The following is a 17402-nucleotide window of genomic DNA, read 5'->3' on the forward strand; positions in this document are numbered from 1 at the left end:
CTAAGTACTGTTTGACAGAGGGATTCTTTCGGTTGGCCCCATTTACATGTTTCTCCAGCTGCTCAATGGGACAGCGGCTGTGGCAGATGCTCTGCCTTTCTTCTTAACACATGTCCCAGATATTTCCATCTTCTTTTCAGAATAACTTTAGAGATAAGAAGTTGCTGTCTGACAAATCTTGGCACTTGTTATAAATTCATTTAATGTAATACCTAGTATTTTCCTGATAAATTTGCTTTCTAAGGCATTTAGTTGTCTGTCTCTTGTTATTCTGAATTGTTGAGATTCACTCATTTGTGTGGTTTTAAATTATGCTTTGTGCAGATCCATTACTCTCTTCTTCAGTCCATTAATCTAAGCTTTTACCTCCTGTGTAACACCAGCAGATTCAAAAATGCTATCCTTTAGGCACCATCCTATATAAAAGTGCCAAAGGGCTGAGTGCAAATCAAGCCTCCATTCTGGTTGACTTGTGCTGTCTGGTATCTTTTACCTCTCCTATCTGTGACCAAGAAATATAGCATAAAAACTACTAAATTAATTCAAGCAGCTCTCATTACCCTGGTAATTTCCAGAGCAGCAGCTCTTACTTAGTCAAACACCATTAGACTGTCTCTTGGCCTGAGCTCTCTGTACCTTTCATATACAGCTGGAGTCAAACAGCAATTAAAAGAAGAGTAATTAATTCAGTGACCAGAGTAAGAAGCCTCTTTTTTTTTTTTTTTTTTAACATATTACATTGCAGAGACGAGTGTTCGTAAGCAATTGAGGCTTGGTTTATGCACCCAGCTTATGTTGATATAACTACATCACTTAGGCTAGGTCTACACTACAGCGGGGTTCCGACCTAAGATACGCAACTTCAGCTACGTGAATACCGTAGCTGAAGTTGCGTATTTTAGGTCGGCTTACCTGGCGGTGAGGACGGGGGAAAGCCGACTGCTGCCGCGCTGCCGCCGACTCCGCTACCGCCTCTTGTCGAGGTGGATTTCCGGAGTCGACGGCAGAGCGATCAGGGATCGATTTTACCGCGTCCTCACGAGACGCGGTAAGTCGATCCCCGATAAACCGATTGCTACCCGCCGGATCGGCGGGTAGTGAAGACGTAGCCTTAAGGGTGTGACACACTTATACCGACCTAACTCCTGGTGTAGACAGCACTTTGTCGGCGGGAGGGCTTCTCCTGTCGACATAGCTATTGCCTCTCAGGGAGGTGGAGGACCTGCCTAAGTAATGTCTTTACTAACTGCTACAGCAGTGCAGTAAGTGTAGATGAGCCCAGAGAAACACACAAACAAACAAATAGGAATTCTGATGGCATGCTGCTTACCTAACAGGTGGACAACTGGAAAGAGGTCAAACGTAGTTCTGCTTTACAACTGAGTATATTCCACATACACAAACAGAAGTGAAGTCTGTAGGTTACAGTATATTCATAATGTAGGGATGGTGAGTACACAGGCCAGGAAGAATGACTGAGCATACTCCAGACCGGAGGTTCAGAAGCTAAAATGTAATTGTTTAAAGTGAGTTGGTTAGAGAGCCAGCGTAAGAGACAGGATCTGCACAGAGAGCCTATTAGTTGTGAAGAGACAATGAGTTTCTTCCAGAATGTTTGGATGTGTGTGTGTGTGTGTGTGTGTTAGTTAAAAAAGCAGTGTAAGTGAGACTGACTATAACTGGTGTTACTGAAAATACATGATTCAAGCTACAAGCAAAATTGTAAAGCATTTAGAGTCAGATTATAACTGAGATTTTATTTCAACCTTTCTCCTCCTGCATATGCTCAGATGATCTCTACTAATATAGACATACAGCTCACACTTTTTTTGCATTTTTTAAAGGTTTGTTTTAATCTGGCAAAAATAAATAAATCCACTTGCTTAAGACTTTTCAGGCTGGGCAATATTTAAAAACACATTAAATATAACCCAGTGATAAAATTTGCAAAAAGGCCATCTAGGCATCTTAATTTTCAGTTTAAAAGCTAATAAATTGAATTACAACTGCCCTCAGATTGAAAGCAAAATTAAATACCACCCTTTTTATTTCCATTCTTGTCCTTTGTATTTCATTTTTAAATATAGATGTACAGCAATTAAATGTTTTCTTGTGGGAATATATTGTATTTTCACAACTAGTAACTGCATCATTAAACATACAATCTTTGACAAATGATTTTAATGGAGAACTTGTTTAAAATGCACCTAAAAAATTGCAACTATTGCTAGTAACTTTCAAAAATGTTTAAGGAATTTAAAAAATTATTTAGTTTTTCATATAAGCGAGACAGTGTTAGTAGAACAAAGTCTTATCAGTCTGCATTAGTTTGGTCATTATTACTGGATTTAATAGACGTGGGTAGGAATTTATGACAGAACAGTTCCCTGATTCTTCAGTGATCCACTAATTCTTTGTGTCATTGCCTGTTATAAGAACTAATGGACCTTTGGTTGCTCAGTCTGCTGATATGGCCTGATCTCTAATTTTCAGGTTCTTTATATATTCAATTATTTGATAAATTACTGTGCGAGTATTTTCAACCCTGTTTTTTTTTAGAACTGATCTGTGCTGCAACTATAATCTGATACAACATGGTGAAAAGTTGTAGTACAGATAGACCTCGCCTGGTCACAATAAGTGGGGTCAGACCCTGTATAGGCCAAAGCTTTATTCTGATCTTAGGGACACAGTTTGTTTGGTCCCAGTTACATATTGTAACTGGGTCAAGAGACAACTATCTTTTGACTGAATTCTGTTACATGGCTACAATTGTAATGTAGGTGGGGCCCTAATTTGTGGAAATCTCCATATTGTTGTTTCATGTCTGTTGTTGTTGAACCTATTTTTCTTCCATTCCTTACACAGCTTTTAAAATAGGGGTTTGCCTGGCAAACAGGATGGCTCTGTTCATATTTGAATAAATGATAGTCCTTTGTTACAGCCAGGTGATTCCAGTTAAAATGTTTAATTATTTACATGTGTCCACATGTTAGGTAACTAGCACATTTTTTCCCTTCTTTGATAACAGACTATGGGGGCCTTACGAAGTATACTGACTATAGTATTTTGCTGATAATGCCCCCAGGGACGTTAGTCCCAGCTGGGGGAGAGGGGAGGAGGACAGAAATGGAGTTCCCCTTCCCTGCACTGAGCAGCCGGGGCTGGATCAGATCAAGCCCCACAAACTTCCCCTCGCTGGAGGAAGCTCTGCACTGTGGGGGGCAGGGGGAATGTTTGGGTGCAGGGGGTTGAGGCTCAGCAGGAGGTTGGGTGCAGGGGGGAGTCCAGATGCACAGGGTTTGGGCGGACAGGGGGAGCAGCGCCCTGTACAGTGACCCTTCCCTCCACCCGTGCACCCAGAGCTCCTTCTGCATCAGGAGCCCTCCCACACCCAGAACCCCCCCCCACCGAGCCCCCCAAACCACTAGCCTGCTGAGCCTCACCCCCTGCATCAGGGGCCCCCTAGACCCTCACCCCACTGAGCCCCAACCGGCTACACCCTGCTCCCCCACCAAGCCCCACTCCCCCAACCCAACCCACTGAGCCCTAACTTGCACTCCCCTTCAGAATCCCATTCCCCCACTCCCAGATCCCACACCAAGCTATCCACACCCAGATTGCACTACACAGAATCTTGAGGGAATTCTGCACCAAAAAATTAAAATTCTGCAAAGTTCTGCCTATTTTAATTGTCAAAATAATACAGAAACACAATAACAATAACCATACCATTTTCATTTATGTTGGTAATTTATTTCAAAATACTTGTCAGCAAATAATTAAAAATGGTGTGATTATGTTGTGTAATTTTAACAAATAAAATATACAGAATTTTTAAATATTGTGTGCGGAATATTTAGGTGCAGAATTCCCTCAGGAGTAACAGATGTATATAGCTATAATACATCCATGCTTGGATGCCTAAAGAGGAGGTTGTGGCAAACAATAATTTGTTAAATGAAAGGGAATGGGGGAACATTTTCTTTTTTCATATGAGGCTTCAGAAGATACAGGCACATCCCCAGAGTCTTACTTGGCACTTGTTGTACTTTGGGAGGTATCATAAGGGGATTAAATATTTTCATAATAGGTAGTTCTCTCTTGAATTAGGAAATGGTCCAAAGGTTAATACACATGGTCTGAACTGAGACTCAGCCCAGTTTTCCGTTGATTGTGATCCCATATTTCAGTGCACTGAATCTGCATGTGATCTCCTTTTCAATTTCTGCCATATGCCTTTGTTTTCTTCTACAAAATAAAAATAATCAAATCACTTCACTTCTGGAGTCCGTCCCTCCTCTCCCCCCCCCCCAAGTTCTTTAGTTGTAAAGAAGTAACTTGTGACCCACTTTACAATTGAAAGCATGCCAATAAAATGTTAAACTACAAACTGTACTTTGTTCAGCATGGGCAACCTGAAAAGAAAAGTACCGAGTTATATGCATGACAGCTATTCATGGGGAAACAGGCGAGATTTAAACCATGCGGATTTAAACTGAGATTTAAACTGAGGTGGGGCCTGGATTGGGCTGAGGTCTGGGAATACAAGGGAAATGATACTGAAGTGGGATTGCAGTCTGAGAAGAAAGGGGCACAGGGGAACAGTGAGGCAGGCTGGACTGAGGCCTGGAAAAAGGAAGGGAGACTCTGGTTCCAGGGTGAAGAATAAGGAGGGAGTAGAGATAAACTGCATGTTCTGAGGTCTGGGAAGGGGTAAGGAACATAGGTGAAACTAGATTAAACCCAAAGGCCAGGAAGAGGTGTGGAATGAGTTTTTTATGATTTTAACCAAATATTTTTTGGTTTCCGTTGCAGAAAACCAAATATTTTCTTTTTTTATTGAGAAATTAAACAATTTTTATGACAGTTTTTTTTCTTTCAAAAATGTCCTTTTAATCAAAAAGCCAATTTCAAGTGAGAAAATATTTAAACAAACAAACAAACAAAAAAGCTCAGATTTAGAGATGTGCACTAGTGGTTGCTGCCATGGGGTCAGTAGCTTTCGGATCTCGTGTTTAAAGAGTGATATCTCCCAGGGGACTCAGCAGAGGATTAGCCAGTAAAAACACAAGCACTCAGTCCACACTTGAGCTTACACTGTTGATAGCACCAGTAACAAATTTCCTCGGGTAGACAAGGAGCCAAATTCATCCTTGGCATAACTCCATTGGTGTTGAAGGAATTCTACTGAGAATGATTTTTTCTGAAGAGTGAGCCTTTTCAGCATAGTCCACTCAATCAGCTCGTTCTTGCACTCTCCTTTGTTTCTTTATTTGTGGCTACACTGCATTAGCATCTTAAAGAAATTGCCATGGAAATCAGAGATGAGATAGCTACAAACAGACAAACTGTCTGTTCATAGCTATTCACAGCTCTGCCACAAACTCAGGTACAGTGTTTGTGCACCTTATACAAATCCATCGTGGATATTTGTTGCCAGTCCCTACCCCTAAGATCTAATAGTAGAAGAGAATAAGCAACGTATGTCGAATGGATGAGAGGGAGATAAGCAAATACATAAAATAGTTATGTATGGAACAATTGTATATAGGTATAATTTTTTGTATTGCTTTGTAATTACATAAATAAATATCAATTTCCACAACTGTCCCTCATCCACCTCCCTCTACTGCCCCTCCCCAACTCAGCTATGACCCATTTCTTGTAAGCATTGTGGCAGAAGCAAATGGATTTGAAGGAATCATAGAATACCAGGGACCTTAGGAGATCATCTAGTCCAACCCCCTGCTGAAAGCAGAACCAAACCCCAGAGAGATTTTTACCCCAGTTCCCTAAATGGCCCTCTTAAGGATTGAGCTCACAACCCTGGGTTTAGCAAGCTAATGCTTAGACCACTGAGCTATCCATGTCTTCTAGATCTGTTCTGGGAGGGCATTTCATTCATAAGAGTCAGGGTGAAATGAAAAAGTTTGTGGGAGGAGTAGACAAGTGCACAACATTCAAGACCAACACTTTTGGAGGAGTGGAGAGGACGGGGGCAATGCAAGCAGTAGAGGGGATAAATGGGGAAGGGCAGAGTTGTGAAGGGCTTTGAAGGTTACAACAAAAATCTTGAGCTTGTTATGGGTGGAGGGATTCCAACAAGGAGAGTGATGTGGTCAGAATGATGAGCTAAGATGATCTTAGTAGCTGCTTTTCTAAGGATGAGATAGGAACCATATGTGCATTAGGGAGGCCAGAGCAAGGGAAGCTGCAATAACCAAAACTAGAGATGATGAGGGTGTAGATGATGATGTTAGCTGACTGGACAGAAAAGAAAGGGTGGGTTGTAGAACTGTTATGAGGAAGAAGCAGTAAGATTTTATCACAGCCTGGATGTGTGGGCCTGGTGAAATGATGATGTCAAAAATAACAGAGCATAGAGGTAGTGAAGAGAACAGAGCTGGATTAGGGTATAGGCACTATAGGCCCATGTTTTAGTACCCAGCTACTGAGTCATGTGATTGCACCAGAATCCCAGTGTTCATTTAAAAAAAAAAAAAAAAGATTCTATCCCTCCTGATTGTGAAGGAAAATGAAAATGTGACTCAAGCTTATCTGATGCAGTGATGTGTGCCTGAGTCTGCAGATAGCATTAACACCGCATTGAGAAAGATAGTGTAGTTCACACCTCTCAGAACTATTGTTTCAGTCTAACACTCACCTTTGTAGGGGATTCCATTCCCCCACCTAAGCAAATACGCCCTGGCTGCTGGAGTAAATGCTGGGGGACCCTGCTGCCACCCCGACTGTCCAGGTGGGAAAGGGGACTCCAAATGCTATCCTTATTGTTCCCGAGATTCAGAAGGGCCTGCTGTGAGACTGAGGGGAGAAGGCCCTCTTGGGAAGGGAATGGTGGGCCATGGCTCTGGGAGAGGGTCATGAAGGTGGAGCCTCAAGGGACCCTGTATCATGGTGTGTGTGAATAGGGCAGTGGATTACCTAATCTGACCCTGAACAAGGAATTTGAAGGAAAGATCAGGAGATCAGATGGGGCTAGGTTATATTACAATTGACAAGACATCTGGGAGGAGATATTCAAATAACAGTCTAAAATATGTGATTGGATGGAAGGAGAAAGGTGAGGAGTGGAAGGGCATAACTGAGTCATTGACATAAAAGTGTTAGAAGAAGTTGCATACTACCTAGACAGAGTATAGGAGGGTAACCAAGACCATAGCCTGTGGCACAACCATGGAAAGTGGCAGACACTCTGGAGGAGACGTTGAAGGCTCAATTAATCAGAAAGGTAAGAGGAGAACCAGGTGAAAGCCAACGGAGCACTTGATTTTTAAGAAGTGACGTTTTGCTGTTTTTGGGTGAGGCTGCAGTATAGAACTTGAGATTGAGCCAGGAAGAGGTCCTTAGAGACTTGATGAGACCAAGGTGGTAGCATGAATAAAGGACCAAAAGGGCTTGGTATTATTGAGGACAAGGGAGAGGAAAGAGATTGGAGTGAGGCTGAGGGAGGTTAGGGGAATGGATAGGGCCAAGATGGCAGCGTGCGGTGTTAGACAGCAAATGAGAAACCTCTGTCAGGGGAAAGAAGGTGAAAGAAGTAGAGTGTGCTGGGAAGGGGTGAGAGGAGGAAGATCACAGTGAATTTTGTCAATTCTTTTCTCTGGAAACATCTGTAAGAGTGTGGGCAAGAGAAAAAAAAATTTCTATAGTGAACATGGGCCACAGCTGTGCTCCTAGTGTTTTTATTGATCTAAAAGCAGGACCAGGCTAAATGCAATGCAGATGCCTGTGAGATTTCTGAAAATGATTATATGTAAGTGAAGCAAATGTGTTTTTCCTGAAATGACACATTGATCCCCCCCCTCCCCCCTTCTGCTCTAAGCCTTTTTCTGGTTAGTTGTAAACAGCACAACATTCATTGTTTCTTCCTAGTCAGCTCCTCTTACTCCCCTACTTTCCCCTTCTTAAGAATGAAACACAATATCTTAAACAAACAGAACCTAAAGAGGCTAATCATTGGCTCACATTGTCCCCTGATACTGCAGTCCCGCCTCTTTGGCTTGTGCTGACAAGCTGTTTATGTTTTTGCAAGGCCACCCTTTAACTCAGCCGCCTGATGACCATAATGGGACCAATTGTCTGAATGCTGCAGGGAACTGAATCTCCTGATCACAGAGACTGTATTTCAGCCTCTGATGCTCCTGAATGGACATTATGGAACACTAGTAAGTAGGCTTCTAACTGTGCCATTATAGGTTTTATCATGGGGCTATGGATAATCCACATTTAGCAGAACTAATAAGAAATTGCAATTCAGATGTGCAGTTGTTAAAATAAATTATATCCTTCTGTATGAAGTGAAAGAACAGCTGCTTTGCATTCAATGTCACAGCTACAAAGAACAGTCTATTTAATTTCAAATGAGAATGAGATCTTCCTGGATAAAACAGGGAGATAACAGGATGACGTTAACAGGACACAAGCTATTTAAACTTGCTTTGTGGTGTGTGTGTGTGTGGTGTTTTTTTGTTTTTTTTTTGGGGGGGGTGTCAGTGTTTAAACGATATGGGGCTTAAGTTATCAGCATCTCTATCACACAAATTTACAATATTGTGGCAGTTTTTGTAGTCATAAATACAGGACTTCAGAAAAGTGTGAAAGAGTTAGATATGAGATACTGTAAAATTAATGCTCTATAAATGTGCTGAAAGGTGTTATATTCTAAGATATATTCCTACTAACTAAAAAAAGGATCCAGGCTCAGCAATTTTAATATTCTTTGCTGCCTGCTGTTATGAAATGTGTGCAGGTCCATGAAGCCAGAGACCTCAGAGTGGGGATGGGTTTAGCCTTCTGGATCCCCAAGTGTATCTTTTCTGGTTTTCAATATGCTAAAAAATAATCCTTAGCGCTTAGCCAGTTCTTTACATCTTTAAAGTGTTCTGAAAAGATTAACTAGTTACTCCTAAAAAACCCTTTTGAGGTAAATATTCTCATCCCTTTAGAAATGAGTACAGACCAACACTCTCTGAACTTTGGACGAGCCTGCATCTGGATTTAAGTTTGTGGCTTGAACCCAATGTAAATGTAGAAAACTGAGACACAATGGGTATACGTCTACACAACATTTTGGGGTGAGCAGAAGCAAGCACCCAGCCTGGGTAGACAGACTTAGGCTAGCAGAGCTTGTGCTAGCGCTCTAAAAATAGCTGCATAGATAAAGCTTTGAAGTTGTGGCTTGAGCTGGAGAGGTTCTGAACCAAGCTACAGCATGAGCCATAACTCAAAGCGTTGCCTATACAGTTGTTTTTTGGAGCACTCGGTGAAGTGCACTAGCCTGAGTCTGAGAAGTTTACTCCCACTCACTCCATAATGCTCTGTAGACACAGGGGTGCTGGAACGATTTGTATAGTGAGGGTGCTGAGAGCCATTGAACCAAACTGTAAACCCTGTATATAATGGAAACCACTTCAAGTCAGGGGGTGCAGCAGCACCCCCCGCACCCCTAGTTCCAGCACCTATGTGTAAAGATACTCAAAGGTGCTAAGTGACTTTCCAAGGCCACACAGCAAGTCATTGCAAAAGCAAGTATTACAACTAAGGCTATGGCTACACTGGTGCTTTACAGTGCTGCAACTTTCTCGCTCAGGGGTGTGAAAAAACACACCCCTGAGCGCAACAAGTTACAGCGCTGTAAAGCACCAGTGTAAACAGCGCTGTAAGCTAATCCCCTCATGGAGGTGGACCACACTCGCTGCTGTGGGAGCGCTCCCGCGGCAGTGCTTTGAAGTTTCGAGTGTAGCCACGGCCTTAGACTGGCTCTCTGTCTGGTACTCAGTTCGCTAGACTAGTGTCTCTTTTTTTTTTTTGCAAAGTCCCATCAGATAGCAGAATTTGAAGTGATGATGAGTGAACCTCAGAGGTTGGGTTTAGTTAAGAGAAACACCCACATGTTTCGCTACTTATCCAAATGACACAAACTATTCAGATCTGCAGTGGGCTGGAAACCTCAGGAGAGCAGATTCCTGCAATATTTTTAGTGCTTCCTTTATCTGGTCTGGGTGGAAATATTCCATATGTCACACTGACAGCACTTAATACTTCCAGGATAGCCTCTCCTGCTGCCTTTTAGCTCTTCCTCTTTCGGTCGCCACTTTGAAACTGGAAGTGCAGAGATCTGCGGAACAAAGATCAATTCAGGTTTTGGGTAAAAGGTTTCCAGGCAAGAAAGACTTTTATTGTAAATTAATATGTTCACCATATTTAAAACTAACCTTTTTTTAAGCCAGAGGTCAGAAGTACTTTTACTTTGTTTGATTTAAATTATTATGAAGTTTGAGTCACAAACCAACCAGTATAAGGACGTTCTCAAGGAAGGCCAGGGGCCCAGTTCTCACTAGGATGGCCTGCAGTAAAGCTTTCCTAACTAGCCAGCTGAAAAGTCACCCAATGTGGGAGATTCCCTAGGGATTGTAGCATCAGCATATAGCCATCTTTGCCATACTACTTGGATTCTGTGCCATGACAGCTTCGCCATACCTCAGAATCAGGCCTGACACTTTTAGCTCAGGTTCTTCGTATTCTTCCATGTGGCATTTAAGATCACTCAATGCAAGGAGCTTGGGTTGTACAGGGTCATCTAAGCTTCAATATCTATGTAAAATAGTGGCTAAATTACTATTCATTTAATTAAATATAAACCCTTGTTTAAAATAAAAATTGTCAAAGTGTGGGCTACCATGTCATTTAGTATGTTTTAGCTGGATGTGATCTGATGTTCAAGAAACTAGGCTTTATTGTTGAAATGCTAAAGCAAATATTAACTCAGGTACATGGAATGAGCCATTATAATAGGCAAACCAATGCTAACTACAGAAATAAGGTGTTTCTATGTCAGGCCAGCTATTGTACGGCATAGGTCTTGTCTGATTCCATATAAGCAGTGCTTAGATATTGCAGCTTGAATAGCAGGCTTGATACAAATATGAAAATGGATTTTGTTGTTGTTGTGGACAAGTCAAAGCACCCTTGTCTTGCTTATTCCTAATAATATATAAGATCATTGTATTGTGTCTGACTATTGAAAGAAATGATGTGTGTATCTGGAGTGCCACACATTATGGCTTGCTCAATAGGAGCTAATTGTACTTGTTTAAGTTACCTCAGTCTAAAGAGGCAGCAGATTAAAATGGATTTCTTTTTCTCTCCCTTACAGGGAGATAATTTTCCAGATATATTCAAAGAGATTGATAAATCAGAGCATTGCATCAACATCCGCCATAAAAAGAGCTGACCACGGTGTATCACATATCATCCTTAGATGATAGACACTCTGTGAAAACAAAGCATGTAACAAATATTAATGAACTGAGCCTTAAAATACCCTATAAAGCCTATAACTGTTATCAATCCAGCCTACAAAAGGGGAAAATGAGGTGCAGAGAAGTCTGCAGCAGAGCTGAGAGTAGAATCAAACTCTCCAGCCTCCAACGGCTGGGTCTGCCACAGACCTTTATTCTTCTGGTTCTGTATTTGCCTTTAAGTACATTTGCAAGGTAGCAGCTTTTTCTGTATTGTGAATAACTCAACAATTAATGGAGAGTATTAATTTGGGGTTAACAGTAACCCTGACTATTTAACTAATAGCCTTCTAAATATCCTTACCAATGCCTGAATACATAGTCTGCAAAGCTGAGTCTGATCTAATACATTTCCCCCTGGCCAGCTCTTGACAAAATGAATGTCAGACCAGCTCCCAGGCTTAGAAGCCATTTGCAGTACTCTTGGAAAATGATATTCTTGTGAAGAACAGGAGGCAATTTTAAATTTGATTAGTTGGATCTGGAACTGGTGGCATGCTGAGCTCTCTCAATGCGCAGTGAAAGCAGGGATTTGAGGGTGCTCATCACCTTGCAGGAGCAGCCCCTTAACACATGCAGTGCAAGTGTTGATGGTTCATATTTTTAAACAAGACACTTCTATCCTTTTTCAGTTAAATTTAACATCTGAGCTGGGTTGGGAGTGAAATACCTGACCTGCCCAGGTATCAAAGGTCTCATCAAAATGACTGAGGATAACTGGAAAATTGACTTAATGAGCGACCCAGAGAACTTTGAGTGCCCAAAAGAAATTGTGCACTAAAAAAGTGACAGTCTAGGGGTATGTCTACACTACGAGAGTAGTTCGATTTTAGTTAAATCGAATATGTGCAATCGATATTAGAAAGTCGAACGTGTGTGTCTACACTAAGGACAGTAATTCGACTTTGTGAGTCCACACTAACGGGGAAAGCGTCGACATTGGAAGCAGTGCACTGTGGGCATCTATCCCACAGTTCCCGCAGTCCCCGCTGCCCATTGGAATTCTGGGTCGATCCGCCAATGCCTTCTGGGTAAAAAAATGTGGCGAGGGTGCTTTTGGGTAACTGTCGTCATCCAACCGTCACTACCGCCCTCCCTCCCTGAAAGCGCCGGCGGGAAATCAGTTCGCGCACTTTTCTGGTCAGTGACAGCGCGGACGCCACAGCACTGCGATCATGGATCCCGCTGCGACCATCGCTGCAGTTGTGGCCGTTCTCAACGCCTCGCAGCTTATCATACACCTTTCCCTGAGGCAGATGCAGAGAAATCAGGCGAGGAGGCTACGGCACCAGGGCCTGAAGTCGGAGAGTAGCACAGAGCTGTCAGAAACCACGAGACCCAGCGCCCAGGACATCACGGTGGCAATGGGTCATGTGGATATTGTGGAACGGCGATTCTGGGCCCGGGAAACAAGCACGGACTGGTGGGACCGCATAGTGCTGCAGGTCTGGGACGAATCCCAGTGGCTGAGAAACTTTCGCATGCGGAAGGGGACTTTCCTCGAACTTTGTGAGTTGCTGTCCCCTCCCCTGAAGCGCCGGGACACCTGGATGCGAGCAGCCCTGACTGTCCAGAAGCGAGTGGCCATAGCCCTTTGGAAGCTTGCAACGCCGGACAGCTACCGGTCAGTCGCGAACCACTTTGGCGTGGGCAAATCTACCGTGGGGGTTGTTGTCCTGCAAGTAGCCAAGGCAATCGTCAAGGTACTGCTGTCAAAGGTAGTGACCCTGGGAAACGCGCAGGCCATCATAGATGGCTTCGCCGCGATGGGATTCTCAAACTGCGGTGGGGCTATAGATGGGACTCACATCCCTATCCTGGGACCGGGCCACCAGGCCAGCCAGTATATTAACAGAAAGGGATACTTTTCAATGGTGCTGCAAGCACTGGTGGACCACAGGGGACGTTTTACCAACATCAACGTCGGATGGCCGGGCAAGGTTCATGACGCTCGGGTTTTCAGGAACTCTGGTCTGTTTAGACGGCTGCAGGAAGGCATTTACTTCCCGGACCACAAGATAACTGTTGGGGATGTGGAGATGCCTACAGTGATCCTCGGGGACCCAGCCTACCCGCTAATGCCCTGGCTCATGAAGCCCTATACTGGCGCCCTGGACACTGAACAAGAACTCTTCAACTACCGGCTGAGCAAGTGCAGAATGGTCGTGGAGTGTGCTTTTGGCCGTCTCAAGGGGAGATGGAGAAGCTTACTGACTCGCTGTGATCTCAGCGAAACCAATATCCCCATCGTTATTGCAGCTTGCTGTGTGCTCCACAATCTCTGTGAGAGCAAGGGGGAGACCTTTATGGCGGGGTGGGAGGTTGAGGCAAATAGCCTGGCTGCTGATTACGCCCAGCCAGACAGCCGGGCGATTAGAAGAGCCCAGCGGGATGCGCTGTGCATCCGGGAGGCTTTGAAAGCCAGTTTCAAGACTGAGCAGGGTACCCAGTGACTTTTAAGTTTGTGGACACAGAAGCTGAACTTGCCCCCGTTTCTTTACCCAGTTGCCGTCGACTATCCTCTCCAGTTACATACCCCCTTCACCCCCTTCCCAAAAAATAAAATCTGTTCTGTTTTGTTAATGGACACCGTTGTCTTTATTACTGTTTTCGGGGGAATGTTTTAAACCTGGGACGCAGACTGTGGCGGGGGGGCGGGTTTAGTGTTGTGATGCAAATGATGCTTCTAAACTCCAGGAATGACAGGCTCTGCGGTGGTGGACTGGTGGTTTCAACGGAGCCTGCCAGCCCTCCTGGCCGGGACTGCGTGTATGTGTCGGCTATGTGACTGTCTTGCAGGGGGAGGAGGGTTACAGATCCCCTGCTGCGCGGCTCTGTGATCCAGGGTAAGGACCGCTGCATAAGATCTGTAACTGCCCTCCCCTGCCACAAAGTCACAGAGCAACCCCCCCCCCCCCACCACACAGAACATGAAAACCACCTCCCAGACTGACCAGGGTAACTAGTCACTGCACTGTGTATGTGCCCTGCTGCTGGACCTGCCCCCTGCTAAAGGTGACTGTCCTGTCCAATTACCAAGCCCCTTCCCCCCCCTTCAGACAGACTCTCCTCCAAAAGAAGAGGATGGAAACAGTAATGAACAGAAACGTATTTTTTATTAACAACCGCACATGGAACGGGGGGGTGAAACTTGGACGGGGTCCTGTGTGAGGCGGGTAGGAAAGGACTTTTCAAATTTTGGGGAATGAGAGCCTTCTAGTGGTAGAGCAGTCCGCAGGGGTGGAGTGAAATTTTTCACGGCCCCTGCCGCCCCTCCGTGTTTGGACTTTGGGTGAGGGGGGTATGGGACTTGGTGGCGGGGCAGGGCAGTTAGAGAGAGACTGCAGCGGGGCTCTCTCCTCCTGCCTCCGGTCCTGCAGAACATCCACAAGGCGGCGGAGCGTGTCCGTTTGCTCCCTCATTAGTCCAAGCAGCGTTTGAGTAGCCTGCCGGTCCTCCTGTCGCCACTTCTCCTCCCGTTCAATGTTTGCCCGGTGCATTTGGGACAAGTTCTCCCTCCACTGTGTCTGCTGGGCTGCCTGTGCTCGGGAGCATCCCATTAGTTCAGCAAACATGTCTTCCCGTGTCCTCTTCTTCCTCCTCCTAATGTGCGCTAGCCTCTGGGCAGATGTGGCTGTGGGAATTGGAAAAAGGGAGTGAATTCCTGAGACAGATCAATGTATCTGTGAACAGAGAACATAGTCTTTCTCTGTGAACAAGACCATGCAGAGCACCTATCACACGCGCACTGAGGACAAGGTCGAATTTTCGGCCCTCGCCTACAGTGCCTGCGGTCTTGCTGTGGCGAGCTGAGGAGCGGGGCAGGACACCGGACTTTGTCTAGCTGTCAAACATGGTAAGCCGTAGACTTGTGGCTGCTTAAAACTTTAAGAGTGGCACTGGCCTCCTTTCACATAGAAAGCAATGCGAGTCTCTGCTGGCAGCAATCCTGCAAGCATGAACTCTGTCCCTGTCCCACCCCCTCGCGGCTGTAAACCGCGTGGCTGTAAACCGGCGGTTACCGTTCTGTAAAGGAACGGGCAAGCAGTCCCAATACTAACTTTCCCCTACCTAATTCAAAGCAGGGAGTCATGGCAGACATCACCCTCCTGAGGGTCTCGGAGAGCCAGAAGGAGAGGATGCTTCGGGACAGCCTGCAGAAACCGGGGCCATTCGCTGCTATGCTGTGCAAGGCCATGATCCCAGAGTACCTGCTGGCGTTGTGGCAGGGAAACGTGTCATACCACGGGGGGCCTAATAAGCTCTCCCTGCCCAGGAACCTGCTCATGAGGCTGGAAAAACACCTGCAGGAGGCCTATGAGGAGTTCTCCCCGGAGGATGTCGCCTCTATCCCCGGTTACATTGACCAGTTTTTGGCTTAGGTGCCCTTGGAGGGACAAAAGAGTGGAGCGTCTTGGGCAGTATAATCATGAAGCGGACATTGTGAAATTTTTTTAAAATAGTTCGGACTATATATTGAAGCGCCCAAAGACAGACTAATCATGATACCCTTTGCACATATTCCCGTTTTGTTGCACTTTACTCTTTACATGTTTTGAAGCACTTTACCCATTGTTAATATTTTAAATGTTCCTGTTCTGTTATAAATAAATGTTTACATGTTTGAAAGCACTTTAGCTATTGTTAATATTTTAAATATGCCAGTTATGTTATAAATAAATGTTTAGATCTTTAAAACACTTACTGCTTGATCCTTCCCCTGAATCTGTGTCTGGGATAACGGCTGGGGACGGTTGGTAGGGGATCTCTTTGAGGGTGATGAAGAGCTCCTGGCTGTCGGGGAAATCAGCGTTGTAAGCGCTGTCGACTGCCTCGTCCTCCTCATCTCCTTCCTCCTCTTCCCCGTCCGCTGAGGAACCGGCCGCGGACAATATCCCATCCTCAGAGTGCACGGTCACTGGTGGGGTAGTGGTGGCGGCCGCACCTAGGATGGAATGCAGTGCCTCGTAGAAACGGGATGTGTGGGGCTGGGATCTGGAGCGTCCGTTTGCCTCTTTGGTCTTCTGGTAGCCTTGTCTCAGCTCCTTGATTTTCACGCGGCACTGCTTTGCATCCCGGCTGTATCCTCTCTCTGCCATGGCTTTAGAGATCTTCTCATAGATCTTTGCATTCCGTCTTTTGGAGCGCAGCTCGGAAAGCACGGACTCATCTCCCCACACAGCGATGAGATCCAAGACTTCCCGATCAGTCCATGCTGGGGCCCTCTTTCTATTCTGGGATTGCACGGTCACCTCTGCTGGAGAGCTCTGCATCGTTGCCACTGCTGCTGAGCTCGCCACGATGTCCAAACAGAAAATGCGATTCAAACTGCCCAGACAGGAAAAGGAATTCAAATTTTCCCGGGGTGTGGCTGGTCAGAGCATCCGAGCTCGGACTGCTGTCCAGAGCGTCAACAGAGTGGTGCACTGTGGGATAGCTCCCGGAGCTATTAGCGTCGATTTCCATCCACACCTAGCCTAATTCGATATGGCCATGTCAAATTTAGCGCTACTCCTCTCGTTGGGGAGGAGTACAGAAGTCGAATTTAAGAGAGCTCTATGTCGAACTAAATAGCTTTGTGGTGTGGACGGGTGCAGGGTTAAATCGATGTAACGGCGCTAAATTCGACATAAAAGCCTAGTGTAGACCAGGCCTAGGATTTCCCCAAATTTCATCCGGGACACATCAGCACTCACCTCTCTGCTTTCTTTGTGCGATGGAGCAAAGTAACTAGAGAAACATAGCATGAAGAGATTTTTTTAATGGAGGCTCTGGGATAGGGGAGATGAGGCTTGCACTCATGGGAACTTCTTCCAATTATTTGCCTGGGGTGGAAAGAGGAGGCTAGTCCTAAAATAATAGTTTGTGTTGACATTGTATTTTACAACTGCATTACAACTGTACAAGCATTAACTAATTAAGCTTCACATCTCCCTGTAAGAACTGATATCCCCATTTTGTAGATGGGGGAAACTGAGAGAGACTGGTGAAGTGACCGCAAGTCAGTGACAGAGTTCCTGATTCTCACCCATCTGCTCATTTCTGCAGGCCATACTGTTTCTCTCACTATATTTTTTG

General features: G+C 45.0%; 1 protein-coding gene across 4 annotated transcripts in view; it reads left to right on the forward strand.

The window, feature by feature from the left end:
- Positions 1 to 17402, forward strand: part of TRIM2 (tripartite motif containing 2) — a 125308-nt gene that overhangs the window by 13723 nt on the left and 94183 nt on the right. For 3 of the 4 annotated variants that reach the window (XM_026647858.2, XM_026647862.2, XM_026647859.2), the window contains exon 1: positions 8069 to 8189. The exons of the other annotated variant lie outside the window; for it this stretch is intronic. The gene's annotated coding sequence lies outside the window, so the exon portion shown is untranslated. Of the gene's footprint in view, positions 1 to 8068; positions 8190 to 17402 lie in introns of those variants that run through there. 4 annotated transcript variants of the gene reach the window in all.

This window comes from Terrapene carolina, unplaced genomic scaffold (assembly GCF_002925995.2).
Source record: "Terrapene carolina triunguis isolate 2854851 unplaced genomic scaffold, T_m_triunguis-2.0 Scaffold66, whole genome shotgun sequence".
NCBI classification, from domain to species: domain Eukaryota; kingdom Metazoa; phylum Chordata; order Testudines; family Emydidae; genus Terrapene; species Terrapene triunguis.